At 44.0% G+C, this 16640-nt stretch overlaps 1 protein-coding gene across 4 annotated transcripts in view; it reads right to left on the bottom strand.

Annotated features, from left to right (window-relative positions):
• Positions 1-16640, bottom strand: part of LOC126484579 (semaphorin-1A) — an 893741-nt gene that overhangs the window by 495835 nt on the left and 381266 nt on the right. The window lies entirely within an intron of this gene.

The following is a 16640-nucleotide window of genomic DNA, read 5'->3' as shown; positions in this document are numbered from 1 at the left end:
TTAGCCGTGCGGTTCTGGGCGCGACAGTCTGGAACCGAGCGACCGCTACGGTCGCAGGTTCGAATCCTGCCTCGGGCATTGGATGTCCTTAGGTTAGTTAGGTTTAATTAGTTCTAAGTTCTAGGCGACTGATGACCTCAGAAGTTAAGTCGCATAGTGCTCAGAGCCATTTGAACCATTTGGTCCCTCAGAAATTCACAAATATTTGAACATTTGCATATAATTTTTTTTTCCAAATAATATCGTCTGCAATGTGACCCACGCAAGATCTTAGAAGTGAAATGTGCTCAAAATTTTTTTCGAGATATTTGGATCTAAGTAACCAGCTGATGAAAAATTAATCCAGGAGAAAGGTGTTTTGGACTGTCATGTAAAGGAGTGTCATAAATACTGATTTAACAATCTTACGATCAATGAAAAAATCCATTCCACAATCGAATGATCGTGTGACTTACACAATGGAATGGACCAATCCGTCACGTCGAAACCTACCCTGAAATTTTTCATTAAGGGAAAATACATCCGGCCGTTTGTAACAGCGGTTTGTAAAGCCCTTCCTGGCTAGTGCGGCATCAGCGGCGTCCAAAGCGCAAACACGCGAATTTTAAGCCGTTAAAACATACCAAAAATGCCTCAAATCATTAATTTTTTGAGTAACTTTCAATTCCTATCAACAAATAAACTGCTGCAGGTGTAGTTCTTACACAAGTGATTAGTAGAGGAAATAAAATCATGGCAGTGTAAGATGTTACATTACTTCCACCAGTCGGGGCTTTAATTTCTTGAAATTAAAATTGCATAACAATTCCTGTTACACCGTTTTTATGATAATTTTTGAATAATGTATATTTTGCTAACAATGGAACAGTTCCTTCTTTATTCCCCGTAGCGGCACAAACTGCGACGTGTGTATTGGATGACGAAAATAAACATTTTACCTACACCACACAAACCTGATAAAAAGAAAAATTAACGCATTCAGGCGCTTCACAGAAATTCCTAGTTTTATTTAGACAGAACTGGAATGGTGTAAGATACGTTCGTGGCCGATGTTCTTTTCGTCAGTTCCTGAACAAGTACTCATTCCTAAACTGGGAAAAATAAAAAGGATTGTGTGTTAAATGAATTCTGTGAACGAATTTTATTTTGCTGACGACATTGTAGTGTTTGTGTGCCACGGTTTATGCGACACACAGACCGCAGTCAGTAATACGCCGTTTTGATCGTTGGAGTGTGTCTATCCCATTTCTATCTAGTGCTATCATCTAGCACGGAACTACCGGAATTTGGAGAAAAATAATACGGACCGTGTGCTGGGAACATACAGGGTGATTCCGTGAGGAGATCACAAGCTTTCAGGGATTATGGAGAAGGGCCATTGTACCAATTTGACGTGAAGGGCCCTGGTCTGGTAACGACTGATTCGACAGTTGTAAGCGAAAATCGTACCGATACTTCTGACAGTGGACATATACATGTATTCCACTATCACGATTTTCGCTTACAACTTTCGACTCTGTAGTTTTCCGGACCAGAGCCCCTCACCTCAAATTGATATTTTTGCCCTTTCCTATCATCCCTGAAAATTAATGACATTGCGGAGTCACCCAGTAGAAGGCTGTGAGCGATCAAGTGGGGGTGGAGAGTGTTTGTAGCTAGCACAGCGTCTTTGTTTCACGAAAATCAAAATGGCCATCTTCTCTACTCCAAGAATGCCTGAAGTGACCAATGATGTTTCCTTATACTTCACAGGCACTGTTTTAAGACATCACTGCACTCAGCTACGAGGGTGAGTCAAATGAAAATCTTAAATATTTTTTTAAATATTATTTGTTGTGCAGAAGTAGTACAAAGCTGTATCACTTTTCAACATAATCCCCCTCACGCTCAATGCAAGTCCTCCAGCGCTTACAAAGTGCATAAATTCCTTAAAAAAAATTCTTTTGGTAGTCCGCGTGGCGTACCTCTTCATCAGAACGGAATTTCTTTCTTCCCATTGCGTCTCTGAGTGGTCCAAACATATGGAAATCACTTCGGGCAAGGTCTGGTGAGTATGGTGGATGAGGAAGACACTCAAAATGCAGGTCTGTGATTGTTGCAACTGTTGTACGGGCAGTGTGGGGCCTTGCATTGTCATGTTGCGAAAGTACACCTGCTGACAGCAATCCACGTCCCTTTGATTTGATTGCAGGCCGCAGATGATTTTTTTTAGGAGATCTGTGTATGATGCACTGGTGACAGTGGTCCCTCTAGGCATGTAATCCTCCAAAATGACGTCTTTTTCGTCCCAAAAAAGTGTCAGCACAACCTTCCCTGCTGATGGTTCTGTTCGAAACTTCTTTGATTTTGGCCGCTCTCTTCATTTCCGGTTGGTGGAAGTGAACCCAGGTTTCGTCCCCAGTAGCGATTCTTGCAAGGAAGCCATCACCTTCTCGTTCAAAGCGCCGAAGAAGTTCTTCACAAGCATCAACACGTCGTTCTCTCATTTCAGGAGTCAGCTGCCGTGGCACCCATCTTGCAGACACTTTGTGAAACTGGAGCACATCATGCACAATGTGGTGTGCTGACCCATGACTAATCGGTAAACATGCTGCAATGTCATTCAGTGTCACTCGGCGGATTTCCTTCACTATGGCTTCAACTGCTGCAATGTTCTGTGGAATCACAACCCGTTGTGCCTGACCTGGACGAGGAGCATCTTCCACTGAAGTCACACCATTTGCGGACTTCGTACTCCATTCATAGACTTGCTGCTGCGACAAACATGCATCACCATACCGAACCTTCATCATTCGTCGATGAATTTCAGTAGGTTTCACACCTTCACTACGCAATAACCGAATAACAGAACGCTGTTCTTCCCTGGTGCAAGTCGCAAGTGGGGTGGCCATCTTTATACTGATACTGCGACGGTATGTGTGCATCTGCACTATGCTGCCACCTACAGGCCATTCTGCACGCTGTTTGTAGCACGCGTACCAACTTACAGGATAACGGCGCGAAATTTCGATTTGTTATTACAAATTTAAGGTTTTCATTTGACTCACCCTCGTAGTTGGTACGTAATATGTAATAAAATTCGACGTTCATGCCCTGGCAAACTTTCCACAACAGGAAAAAAAATTCAACACTGGTATGTGATACGTCAAAGGCATTTTCAGATTTGAAAATCTTAGGCTCCAATGAAAACACTGACATGGGCCACATAGGCCTACCTAAACAGTTTTCAAAATAAGTCCGCTTAAAAATGTCCATGGGTGTGAGTGTAATATTGACGAGAAAGTTTCCGGCCTTTTATTTTTCAAATATGTGCAAAATGAGTTTTAACCACGAAAGGATTAACAGGGCGGGTCTGAAAGTAGGGCTTGAAAGTGAATTGTTATCACATTATTCTAATGTACAGTCAATTTGTGAAAAAGAAAATTCGACAAAAATATATGTGCTGCCCTATACATCCAGTGGAGCAGTGTCCATTTTGGTAAGTACTCGTCAGAGCAGACCTAAAAGCACTTAAACTGTAATCTAAAAAAAGAGAAGGGGATTGGAGGAGGGGGTGGAAGTTTCTGGAAATGAAGAGAGCTTGGAAAAAAAAGCACCAAATGAATCAGCGACAGACTGTTCCCGGTCTGCGTCGCGTCTCTCTCTCTCTCTCTCTCTCTCTCTCTCTCTCTCTCTCTCTCCCCGCACACGCACACACCGTATTATTATTTCACCACATCTCATCCGGAACTGCATTAAATATTACTTTAATTCCTGCCGAAATATCAGTCGGTGCGCATTATTCACATACAACGCGATGCTTTCGCAGATCCTGCAATAACAAACGCTGTGAACGCCGCATCCGAATCCGACAGGAAATTATCGCATAAATTACTCATATTACACCAAGAAATGTTTCGGTTTTGTGGAGTGACAAATTTTCTCATGTGAACGTGGCTCTCCAAATAATGAGGCCTAGCTTTCCAGTCGTTGCTGGGCTTAAGTTTATGCCACGTCAGTAATGTCTCGTCACTTGTTACTGGTGTCCCATTCTACATGCCCGTCCAGTTTCGATACACTGGGTTCATTATTTCTTGGTGTTGGTATTTTCTCAAACAATGAACCATTTAAAACACTTCGTAGGTAACAAAAACTTGCGTCAGACTGGGATCCGAACTTTGAGCTACTGCTTTTGGAGAGCAGTTAGGCTACCCCCGTACGCCCTACAACATTAATCATCATTCTCACTTAGTACTTCAGGACAAACATAGGAGAGTTCTCCATACTGGCGTAGGAGCACAGGAGATACATACTGATGAAGGGTTAGTGGCATACCATGCTACATGGGCTACTACAAGCTGATGACAAGAGTTTTTTCCACCAGTTTCGTGACTTTCGCAGTTCTTGTTTTTCTGATCGGAAAAATTGTTCTCAATACTCTTCATTCACAGGAGATCGTGAACAGCCACGCATGTGATAGCTGTGAAAATGAACATGCAGTTCAGCTGTTAACGGGACGCTGCGGCTGGTATAGACTACTGAGACTGTCAACAGGCATCTGTGGCTGATTCCGAGCTTAGGAAGCGACCTTACCGGCTGGCACTCTCCCGAGAGAGAACTTTTGTGATGGCGCATAAGCGTGGATAGTGGGTTTCGGCATTAATATTTCCATTCATAAATAAGTGACTAACAGCGTGTAACACCCCGGCGCGTAGCTAGAACACCAATAAAGCATCTTTGTAATGGAAAGAAGATTCTGGAATTACACAGAAACAAAAAGAGACACGCTTCCTATTCGTAACGGAGAACTGTAGAGTCAGCGAAAGCTATGAACCCGGTGCATGCTAACTTCAGTAATACACACGCCTTTTTTGATATTTAAGATGCTGCTGAAATATGACTGTCAAGGCAGATGTTTAAGATCTCCAAATGCAGAATGATTCCGGTATCCCACAAAAATTCTTAATCCGAAACAGGAGAATGGGGAAAACGTTAGTGTATTCAAAAGCAGAAAGACCATGGCCGATGTATGACATGTTGTACTTCATCTGAAAGACCCGAAATATTTATCAGTCTCAAAAACTATAAGACCAATTGATAAACTTTGTCAATTCTTCCTCAACGTCACAGTAAAAGAGTACAATCTGCAAAATATCATTACAGAATGCGAGTCACAATATCTTATCAGTATTTTGGACACAGTTAAATTATTTACAAGGAGAGATATTTATATTCTCCTGACAAATATGAAATTTTCACTTAGAAAGTTTGCCATTTCCACTCATTCTGAGCAATAACAGCCCTACAATACTTCTTTGGGGTAACCCTAAAATTAGCATTACATCTGCCTTCTTTTCCCAGTTACAGAAGAGTCTAAGGGATGGTCTGCTCGTTACACAGAAGTGAAAATATTTCGACTCATCTATGCCACTTCCATCTCGACCAACATTTACATTAACTGAATGTTTAGTTTTATCCTATGTGCGTGATGTTGGTATTATGAGTGTGTTTATACAGCATACTTATCGGTCATTTTGTTTCTTCCACGTCTCGCCTTCAGCCTGACATCGTCTTCGACGAGAGTGGGCAGTTTTTCTCTAGCGACAGTTCTGAAAGGTTAAAACCGGTAACAGTCCAGTGCACTCAATGTTTGCATTTTCAGTTGTAGGAACTGCCTGTTATGTAGATAAATTAGTCAGTTAATTACTCGCAGATTCATATATCATAATTACGCTGTCTCGTTACGATGTGGAACGAGCCAGTTAGTTTACAATTACACAACTTTCTCGGTGGCAAATAAAGCAGCATGCTTACTATTTAGCTATTTACGTACTCTCTCTCTCTCTCTCTCTCTCTCTCTCTCTCTCTCTCTCTCTGTGTGTGTGTGTGTGTGTGTGTGTGTGTGTGTGTGTGTGTGTGTGTGTGTGTGTGTATATATATATATATAGAGAGAGAGAGAGAGAGAGAATACGACCATTTACAAAGTCTTCTATGGAATACATGTTGTTGTGCAGATATAATTTCGGTTTTAATTAACATTAATTTGACCACTTGAATGCTTATTCACATCACCGTGTAAGTGGTCAGATATGTCCGAAAATACTTCCCTCATTTCTGTGTCGTGATTGCTGACGACAATTTTCATGCGGTAGTAAATGTACTGTTGGGTCGTTGTCACTACGTCCGAATGTTTAGAGAGCTGTCTACATGAGGTTAGCCGGCCGTTGCGGCCGAACGGTTCTAGGCGCTACCAGTCTGGAACCACACGGCTGCTACGGTCGCAGGTTCGAATCCTGCCTCGGGCATGGATGTGCGTGATGTCCTTAGGTTAGTTAGGTTAAAGTAGTTCTAAGTCTATGGGACTGATGACTCAGATGTCAAGTCCCGTAGACCTTAGAGCCATTTGAACATGAGGTTATGGACTGGACACCACATATTATACTTGTGCACCCTTCTGTGCAACGAACACTTTCTCCCTCCCTCTCTCTCTCTCTCTCTCTCTCTCTCTCTCTCCCCCCCCCCCCCCAAATTACGAATTCTACTAGAATACGATGCTACAAGGTTTGGGTTATCAGTCTGTAACTGTTTTGATGCGCCCTGCACGACTTCCTCTCTGTATTTCATGGTAGCGCTTACACTCTCAATCTCAATTATTCGTTGGATATATTCCAAATGGTTCAAATGGCTCTCAGCACTATGGTACTCAACTGCTGTGGTCATCAGTCCCCTAGCACTTAGAACTACTTAAACCTAACTAACCTAAGGACGTCACACACACCCATGCCCGAGGCAGGATTCGAACCTGCGACCGTAGCAGCAGCGCGGCTCCGGACTGGAGCGCCTAGAACCGCACGGCCACCGCGGCGATATATTCCAATCTCTACTCCCTCCCTACTGTTTCTTCCCTCACAACTCCTGCCTCTAGGGCCATGTACGTTATTCCCTCGTATCACAACAGTTGTCCTATAACCCATGGCATTGGTGGAACACTGCGACAGTGCAGTCAGTCTACAAAACAGAAAGCTTATACAGTGATCTAAGTCATGGGACAGCGATATGCACACACAGAGATGGCGGAAGTATTGCACAGAGTAGTTACAAAAGGAAAATGCATTAGCAGAGCAGTCATTTGCACTCGTGTGAAAACGTTCTCGTCGAGATTATGGCCGCACGACGGGAATTAACAGACTTCGAACGTGGAATGATAAAGGGAGCTAATCGCATGGGCAATTCCACTTCGGAAATCGTTAGTGAATTCAACAGTCCGAGATCCACAATGTCAAAAGTGTGCTGAGAATACCAAATTTTAGGCATTTCCTATCACTACGGAAAATGCAGTGGCCGATGGTTCTCATTTAACGACCGAGAGCAGCGGCGCTTGCGTATATTTGTCATCGCTAAAAGCGAGCAACACTGCGTGAAATAACCGCTGAAAACAACGTGGGACGTACGGCGGACGTATCCATTAGAACAGTGCTCGAAATATGCCGTTAATGGGCTCTAACAGCAGACGACCAACGCCAGTGTCTTTGCTAACAGCACGACATCGCTTGCAGTGCGTCTCCAGGATTCGTGACCATATCGGTTGGACTAGACGACTAGAAGACCGTGGCCTGGTCAGATGAGTTAATTTCAGTTGATAATAGTTGATAATAGCTGATAGTAGGGTTCGAGTGCGGTGCAGGCACCACGAACCCGTGGACTTAAGTTGTTAACAAGGTACTGTGCAAGCTGGTGGTGGCTACAAAATGGTGTGGGTTGTATTGACATGGAATGGACTGGGTACTATGGTCCAACTGAACTTATCATTGACTGGACATCATTATTCATGATCTTCAGGTTCCCAAACAACGATGGAATTTTAATGGATAACAATTCGCCATGTCTCTGGGCCAAAATTGTCCGTGACTGGTTTGAAGAACATTTAGGACAACTTGAGCGAATTATCTGGCCACCCAGATCGCCAGACAAGGGTCCCGACAAACATTTGTGGGACATAATCGAGAACTCAGTTCGTGCACCACAAACACTTTCGCTATTATGGATTGCTGTTGCACTACGCCAGGCAAGAGGTGGTCCGACACGATATTGTGAAGTATCTTACGACTTCTGCCACCTCAGTGAAAATCACTTGTGCGTCCCATCTGCAATGATTGTTGAAGTCTGTAGGTCCTGTACGAAATAGGAAAAAAATGTTCAAATGTGTGTGAATTCTTAAGGGGCCAAACTGGTGAGGTCATTGGTCCCTAGACTTACACACTACTTAAATTAACTTACGCTAAGCACAACACACACACCCATGCCCGAGGGAGGACTCGAACCTACGGCGGCAGCGGCCGCGCATTTCGGGACATGGCGCTAGAGGCCGCGCGGCACGAAATAGAACAGAGAGGTGATACTGAATGAATGCAAATCAGGGCAGCGCGAATGGTCACAGCTTTGTTTGATTCGCGGGAGAGCACGATACGTATGTTGTAGAACCTGAATTGGCGGACGCTCGAAGCTACACGCCTTATTCTGTGAAGACCGAATTACAAAGTTTCAAGAGCCAGCAATAAATGACAAACCTAGGAATATATTGCATCACATGCGCATCGCTCCCTTAGCGAGCTTTAAGACAAAACTGGATTACTTACATCGAGTACTGAGGCTTTTATACAATAATTCTTCCCTCACTACTTACGCGATTCGAACGAGAAAAACCTTTAACATGTGATACCATCTCTCTCTGCCACGCAAGTCACAAAGGGTTGCAGAGTATGCAAGTAGATGGAGATCAGTAGAAAAGATGCAAACTAAAACATTAAAGAAGATCTATCGAGGAGGAGGAGAAAAATATTGCAACACCGCAAGAAATACATGGTTGAACATAAATGCAGATTCTGGCGAAGCCTGCAGGTTGTGCTCTTTTACTTGTGTCTGACCATGAATGGTAACTGTGCAATGTCATCAGTAAGTGGCAAGCGCCAGTCGTGGTCAGAACAGTGTTCGGTGTGGTTGTGATTCCATTAAGTCGGAGTTAAGTGAATTTTAACGGGGGCGAATTGATGATGTTCGTTTGGTGGCTTCGATAACCAAGGTAGCCAAAGTGTTTAGCGCTTCAAGTGGCAACGTATCGAAGATTTATACCGAGGAAAAAATTAATTGATACGTCACTACGCGGACGGAAGTATGCGTTGAGCTATCGTGAGAAGCGGTCATTGAAGAGGATTAAGACGAGAGGTAAGATGACAACACCTGCAAAAATCTCTGCAGCAATATATGCCGCAGTAGCGAATCTTGTCAGCATCAAAGCAACACGAAGGGTGCCCCATAAACAGGGAATTGCAAGGCAGAATGGAATTCCAAAGCCACCCATCAAACCACCCATCAAATGGTTCAAACGGCTCTGAGCACTATGGGACTTCACATCTGAGGTCATCAGTTCCCTAGAACTTAGAACTATTTAGACCTAGCTAACCTAAGGACATCACACACATCCATGCCCGAGGCAGGATTCGAACCTGCGACCATAGCAGCAGCGCTGTTCCGGACTGAAGCTCCTAGAACCGCTCGGCCACACCGGCCGGCCACCCATCAGTGATGCCAATGCCCGTAACAGGAAAACATGATACCGAATCCATAAAAAACCAGGACTATGGAGCAATGGAAGAATGTTGTTTACACGGATGGCATGTTTCACGCCGTTTCCAACTTCTGGCCGAGTTTACGTCTCAAAACTGAAACTTGGAAGGCGGATCGGTGATGATTTGAGCAGCCGTACTGTAGTATTCCGTGGGCCCCACAGTTATTCTACAAGGTCGTATTACTGTCAAGGTCTATATGACTATTTTCGCTGAGGAGGTGCATCCCACGTACAATGTTTGTTCCTCAAATGGTGATCCTGTTTTCGAAGAGGACAGCGCCCCTGTCACACAGTTCGCATCGTCCAGGACGTGTTTGGTGAGCACGAGGATGAATTGTCGCATCTCCCGCGGTCGTCACAGTCACCAGATCTGAATACTCTGTTGAAATGAGACTCATCTGTGTGTGGGGGGCCAGGATTCTTTCAAATCGTCCCCGCGGCCGCGCCTTCGGCCGCCTCCCGCCAGCCGGTGGGCGGAGGGGAATAACGGAAGACATTCCGCGCGGCATGAACAGGCGGCGTGTTTCTTTTGGCCGTCGGAAAGCAAACGCTCGGGAAGTTAACCGCGTGGCGGGGAGCCGCGCGTGTCGCCCGGGATAAAAATAGGACACCGCTCTGGTCGTGGGGTAGCACAGACCTGGAGAACGTCGCTAACGCCAATGGGCCTACGTGGTTTCCGTTTGTTCACGGTAAACGTCTTGTTCCACACGTTCTTCACTGTACAGTAATCTCCAACTGCCTTTCCTTCTTACTGTGCTCTGACGGGGATATGGAGTAATACTTCACCTTTTATACGAACGCATAATGTCTGTTCTTTCGGAGTTGTCCGAAAGAGCATACACCACCCGGAATCCACAGCTGTGATACGTATTACGTAAATAGAAGGTGGAAGGGGGAAGAAAGGAAAGGAAAGGAAAGGGAAGGGAAGGAATTTTTGATGCCAGTCGCATCGGGACTTTATGCAGAATCAGCGGCGAGGAGTGAAAATGTGTTCCGGAACGGGATTCGAACCAGAGATCATCTGCTTGGCACGTGCGTTAAGTCCGAACTCTCTTGGTACGCCCCTTGGGCGACCCACACTCCCACCCAGCGCCACCTATTCGCAGTCCCCCTTGCTCGCTAATTTGTGTTTCCCATAGGACGACGGACGTGATTGTGTATTCGCAGGTTCGAATCCTGCCTCGGCCATGGATGTGTGTGATGTCCTTAGATTAGTTAGGTTTAAGAAGTTCTAAGTTCTAGCGAACTGATGACCACAGACGTTAAGTCCCATAGTGCTCAGAGCCATTTGAACCATTTTTTGTGTATTCGCAATAAAGATGGTGGATTCATACCTGGCCCGAAAGAACAGACACCACACATTCACACACTGATTCCCCTGGATGGGCTATGAATCCACCACCTTCAATGCAGATGCAGTTTACGTTCGACCTCTACAGGAATCTCACAGTAGGGAGCATGGAGACATGGACGAGAACTGCGGGTGGCCGCGCTCGGTGATGGTGGGGGTCGGCCGAGAGGCGTGCCGAGACAGTCCGGGCAATTGCGACGGACACTGTCGGGATGGAGCTGTAGATCCCGGGTTCGAGTCCTGGTCCGGCATACATTTTCACTCGTCGCGACTGAACCCCCACCTTTGCCAGTGTTTCCATGAAGACCTTAGTAGTTTGACCGTATTGTCAAATTTTCGCTCGTAGCTGTAGTCGCGGATCCTATGAGGGTGACGGGAGACAGAGGGTCATGGGCGTCTTGAGATCCCACCCACACCCTCAAGAAAAAGAACAGTTAATTAAAAGTATTTTCGTTTTCACTTATATTAATTTCTAAGTTATTCCAACTTTAGTAAACTTCGAATCTCGACAATGGCTAGGAATTCTGAAGATCAGCCATGGCAGAAAATAATCCGAAAAGCTAAGTGTGTACGTTCACTGACGCAGATCATTCATCCGCAAGACCGTAAGTACAAGAAAAGCAAAAATGAAAACAAAGAATAACAGAAAGACAGACCTTACTCGATCGCAGGCGGAAACGACGGAGAGAGACAGCATTATCCACATTTACACGCTCCCGTAGCCACCGTGTGCAGATCTGTGTTCACGAACATTGTGCTAAATGAAATGCGGTTAATACTGAGTACATATGTCGATTTTATACCAGGGAATCCATGAGAAACTTTCGCACTTTTATAGTTCAAATAATGACAGTATTTGGAATAATGTTCAAATGTGTATGAATTTCCAAGGGACCAAACTGCTGAGGTCATCGGTCCCTAGACTTACACATTACTTAAACTAACTTATGCTAATAACCCCCCCCCCATATATATATATATATATATATATATATATATATATATATATATAAACGCCTGAGGGAGCACTCGAACCTCCGGCGGGAGGGGCCGCGCAATCCGTGACACGGCGCCCTAAACCGCGCGGCTTAAGAATAAATGTAGTCGTTGGTATAATGGTAGTTGTGGAAATTAAGAGAAAACATTGAGTTGCATAGATGCAAAACTGTCCATGTCCTCCATAACCGGTTTTGAGAAAAAGTGGAAAAACTATTTTCACTGGGTAAATACACACTCCCCTACACTGTATGTTGTATATATAAGTATGGATTAGTACAAAACCATTTGGGCTATTGAAAAAAAATCGGGAACTCAATGCATGTAAGATATAAGCAAAATAAAAATGGACTTGGACAGTTTTGCACCTGACTTGTTGTACGTGAGGAGAGGATATGGGGTGAACATAAAACTGTGTATTCAGTTTTAATTTTTTTTAATATTTCTGAAGGTACGTGGTGTAACAACTGACAAACTGCAATCCACTTAATACATCATATCTGGAACAATGTCTTCATCTTCTCCTGCTAGGCATTCTGATTCAACTGATGCCCCTGACCCGCTGGAACCTAGTAATGTCATGTACCACGACAGGGATTCACGTTCCCTCCAGGACTCACCATAGTGTTTCTCGAGGAGTTTTGAAACATCCTCCAGTTTCTTTTCATTAATAGGAACAACCGTGTTCGTAATGCAGCTCGAGTTCATGTGTCCTAAGTGTTTCCTACCTTTGCATACGGACACCGGTATGTTGATTTCAGAATTATAATTAGGCTCCCCTTGGACTTTTATAGCATTCTGAGAATGTGTATCACTTTCAGAATAAACAGCTGTAAGATACCACACAAATACAATGTTTACATGCTTATGGTAGCCATCTTGCATTACAGTCACATGACCCCAGCCTTCAATACGATTTGTCAAAAGGGACAAGGCAAGTTTTGCACCCAGCTTACTGATGAACATGGACAGTTTTAAATCTAACCACACTTTTCGTGAGCTGTTTTCCATAGGACATGGAGAGCTTTGAGCATAAATAGCATTTCAAGCATGTGTAAAATGTCATGCTCTACAATCCAGAGTTGCCAACTCAATTTTTTTAAAAAGTGGACATGGACAGTTTTGCATCTAAGCGACTCCTATTTAAAAATGAATCGAGCAACGACAAATAATGATCATGAATTTATGATACATTGTTGCATATATCTTTCCTCTTGTATGTGTGTTTTCCATTCGGAATGTTTGTCCCGGTTTGTACGACGGGCACAAATCAGGGACTGCTAGTAGGGCTATTTAACTTTAAATCGACAAACAGTTTTAATTGCAGTAAGCGCGTTAGGCCGTAGTAGCAATAGGTAAATCACAATTCAAGGAGACAATAAGGAATGTGTTTGTCGTTTCGGAAAGTACATTAGTTAGGAAAAGTTACCTTGTACGACGGGCAGAGGTAATGGACTATCGCAGTAGTCAATATTATTATCTACGACGATGTATACAAATAATCCAGTTGATAAGTACTTTAAAACAGATAAACGGTCTTTGTAATAAGTTAACATCAAAAGGTTCAAAAATGGTTCATATGGCTCTGAGCACTATGGGACTTAACATCTGAGGTCATCAGTCCCCTAGAGTTAGAACTACTTAAACTTAACTAACCTGAGAACATCACACACGTCCATACCCGAGGCAGGACACGAACCTACGACCGTAGCAGCAGCGCGGTTCCAGACTAAAGCGCCTAGGAACCGCTCGACCACATCGACCGGCAATATCAAAAGGGACACACTTATTCGTGGCTACCAAGTTAGCTTCGTAAAGTATGCGTATGAAGCTGGGCAGCCGTGAAGCCCTTTTGCCTATCATAGTAAAAAGTCTCTTATGTTTCAGTTTTCCACAAATAGTAAGTTTTAGACAAAAATCGGTATGCAGTGTCAGAAGCCGGTTAAAAAGCCTTTCTGACTATACCTCATTCATCCCAGAATGATTAGTATGTGCCATGAAAAACTGATGTTGACTTGAGAAATAATTCATATGATGTTCTTGCATACTATCACGTTGTCGAAGTTGTGCGAGTTTGTTGCTCTTACAGTTCTTAAACCAGATGCAGTATACATATTTCTCAAATTTTTAGGATGAGTGCCTTTCACATGCTGTATTCTTCTCAACTGCAATTTGTTGAAAGTTACGCTAAAGCGATGTACACAAATGTCATGTAGATAAATAATAACTAATATTACTATTATCAATACTTCAAACATCTCACGTACTTTATTGTTGTTCATATTCAAAACCTACTCGTTTGTGGCACCTTATAGCTAGATTTGTCAAAGAGGGGGGTGACGGGAGTTACAGTACCTCTGTGTCCATGCAGAATCAACGGTGAAGGTGCTCTATTTACTGAACAGCAACAGAAGCTGGAGAGCTACAGGTGTCAATCATTTCCGCCCATCGCCCCCCCCCCCACCTCCCCCCCAACCTGCCCCCCCCCTCCCAAAGATATGTCGTCGATAAAACTTCGTTTTAAACTGACTAAAATATGAACCCCCCCCCCCCCCCCCCACACACACACACACACACACAACCGGATGCTGGATCCGATCTTGCGCGGTAAGCACAGGATTATTCTTGGGCTGCGTCCTACGCGAGTCACAGGAGCGAGACCGACAGCATGCGACAAAACACTGCCACAGGTACAGCTGTGGAAGTGTCGTAAGCCACCGCCATTCGTGGTGCTGCATGTCTTCCACTACAACGGGTACAGTTTGATTACAGAGTTCTTCGGATTTTATCTCTGTGGCATGTGCGACACGCATTCGCAAGTATACTGTCACCTAGTGCTTATTGTTAGAAGTATTTTACAGAAATTACGGTATGAGAAGTGTACAAGAGGCGCTCAGTATGGGAATTGGGACAGAAAAATTATTAGAACAGATTGTATCTAATCAGAAGTGGGATGATAGTGGTCAATAGCTATTTTGCCGTACCACAATACGATTTATATCTTGGTGGAGGACAAAAGAATTCCTAGTTTTATGAGTTAGGGACGCTCAATGACAGGGTTATTACCGCATAAATCCTGTGACGCACTGACCACGAAATGGCTGCCAGCTCCTTGAGATTATTTCAATTGGGCAAGGTAATGCACCAGAAAATGATGGTTCGAAACTCGTTTAAGTCAAAATTTTACGAAGACGAGTTATGCAGTGCAATAAGTTCGTGTCTATTGTGTGTTTCAGCTGGCAAAGACTGACATCGGAATTTCCATAAGTCAGTCATGCATTTGTAGTTTTATCAAATTAAATTTCTGAAGTATCTGAGAGCAGTGACTATCTTGTACGTCGAATAATGTTACAAATTTTATGAGTAGTTGAGATACGTTTCGGATGTATGTCGTCTGAGGTTCCGTGAAGTAGTACGAGACCAATTACGAGAGGTGTTGCATACATAAAGGAAGATTAGAGTTTAGCTTCCCGTCGATAACGAGATCATTCGAGACGGAGCAGAAGCTCGGATAAGGGAAGGGCACAGATGCAAATCGGCAGGGCTCTTTATCTGCACAGGTCCTTGACGAATATACTATTCAACACTCTTGACAATTTGTGAACGATTTCATCACATAGCCTGCTGTAAAGACTGATCTCAATGTACGTTTCTGCAACATTCAGCACGGTGGAAATAATAAATACCAGTGGATTAATTATCGGATAAAGCCGAAAAATGTGTATTCAACAACATCACAGATATATTTTTATTGGCATTTGCCTGTAATGTTGCTAGCAGCTTATTTTGTAACTCACACGTTTGATGATTAAAAATAATATTTGTTTAAGGACATACAGAGGACTTCTCAGCCAATGTCTTCTAAAAGTCTATTTTCAGGTGAACGAGAGAATTCTTGTGCAATGTAGTATTGTGAGAATCAAAAAAAGGGGAGAAGTGAAGATAGCTTAAGCGAATATTCGACTCCTCTCAAATACTACACCAAGGGGCCGCCGAGCTTAACGTGCCCATCCATACAATGAATTTCCAACGCAGTCACATATCTGAATCTACATGTTTGTAGCTACATAGCGTAGGTACACTATATGATCAAAAGTATCCGGACACCTCGCTGAAAATGACTTACAAGTTCGTGGCGCCCTCCATCGGTAATGATGGAATTCAATAAGGTGTTGGCCCACCATCTCGCAGGAATACGTTCAATCAGGTACTGGAAGGTTTCTTCGGGAATGGCAGCCCATTCTTCACGGAGTGCTCCACTGAGGAGAGGTATCGATGTCGGTCGGTGAGGCCTGGCACGAAGTCGGCGTTCCAAAACATCACGAAGGTGTTCTATAGGTTCAGGACTATGCAGGGCAGTCCATTACAGGGATGTTACTGTCGTGTAACCACTCTGCCACAGGCCGTGAATTATCAACAGGTGCTCGATCGTGTTGAAAGATGCAGTCGCCATCCCCGAATTGCTCTTCAACAGTGGGAAGCAAGAAGGTGCTTACAACATCAATGTAGGACTGTGCTGTGGTGATGGCACGCAAAACAATGGGTGCAAGCCCCTCCATGAAAAACACAACCACGCCATAACATCACTGCCTCTCAATTTTACTGTTGGCACTACACACGCTGGCAGATGACGTTGACGGAGCATGCGCTATACCCACACCCTGCCACCGGATCGCCACATTGTGTGCC

This window comes from Schistocerca serialis, chromosome 6 (assembly GCF_023864345.2).
Source record: "Schistocerca serialis cubense isolate TAMUIC-IGC-003099 chromosome 6, iqSchSeri2.2, whole genome shotgun sequence".
NCBI lineage: Eukaryota > Metazoa > Arthropoda > Insecta > Orthoptera > Acrididae > Schistocerca > Schistocerca serialis.
This window is presented reverse-complemented; position numbering and strand designations above follow the sequence as displayed.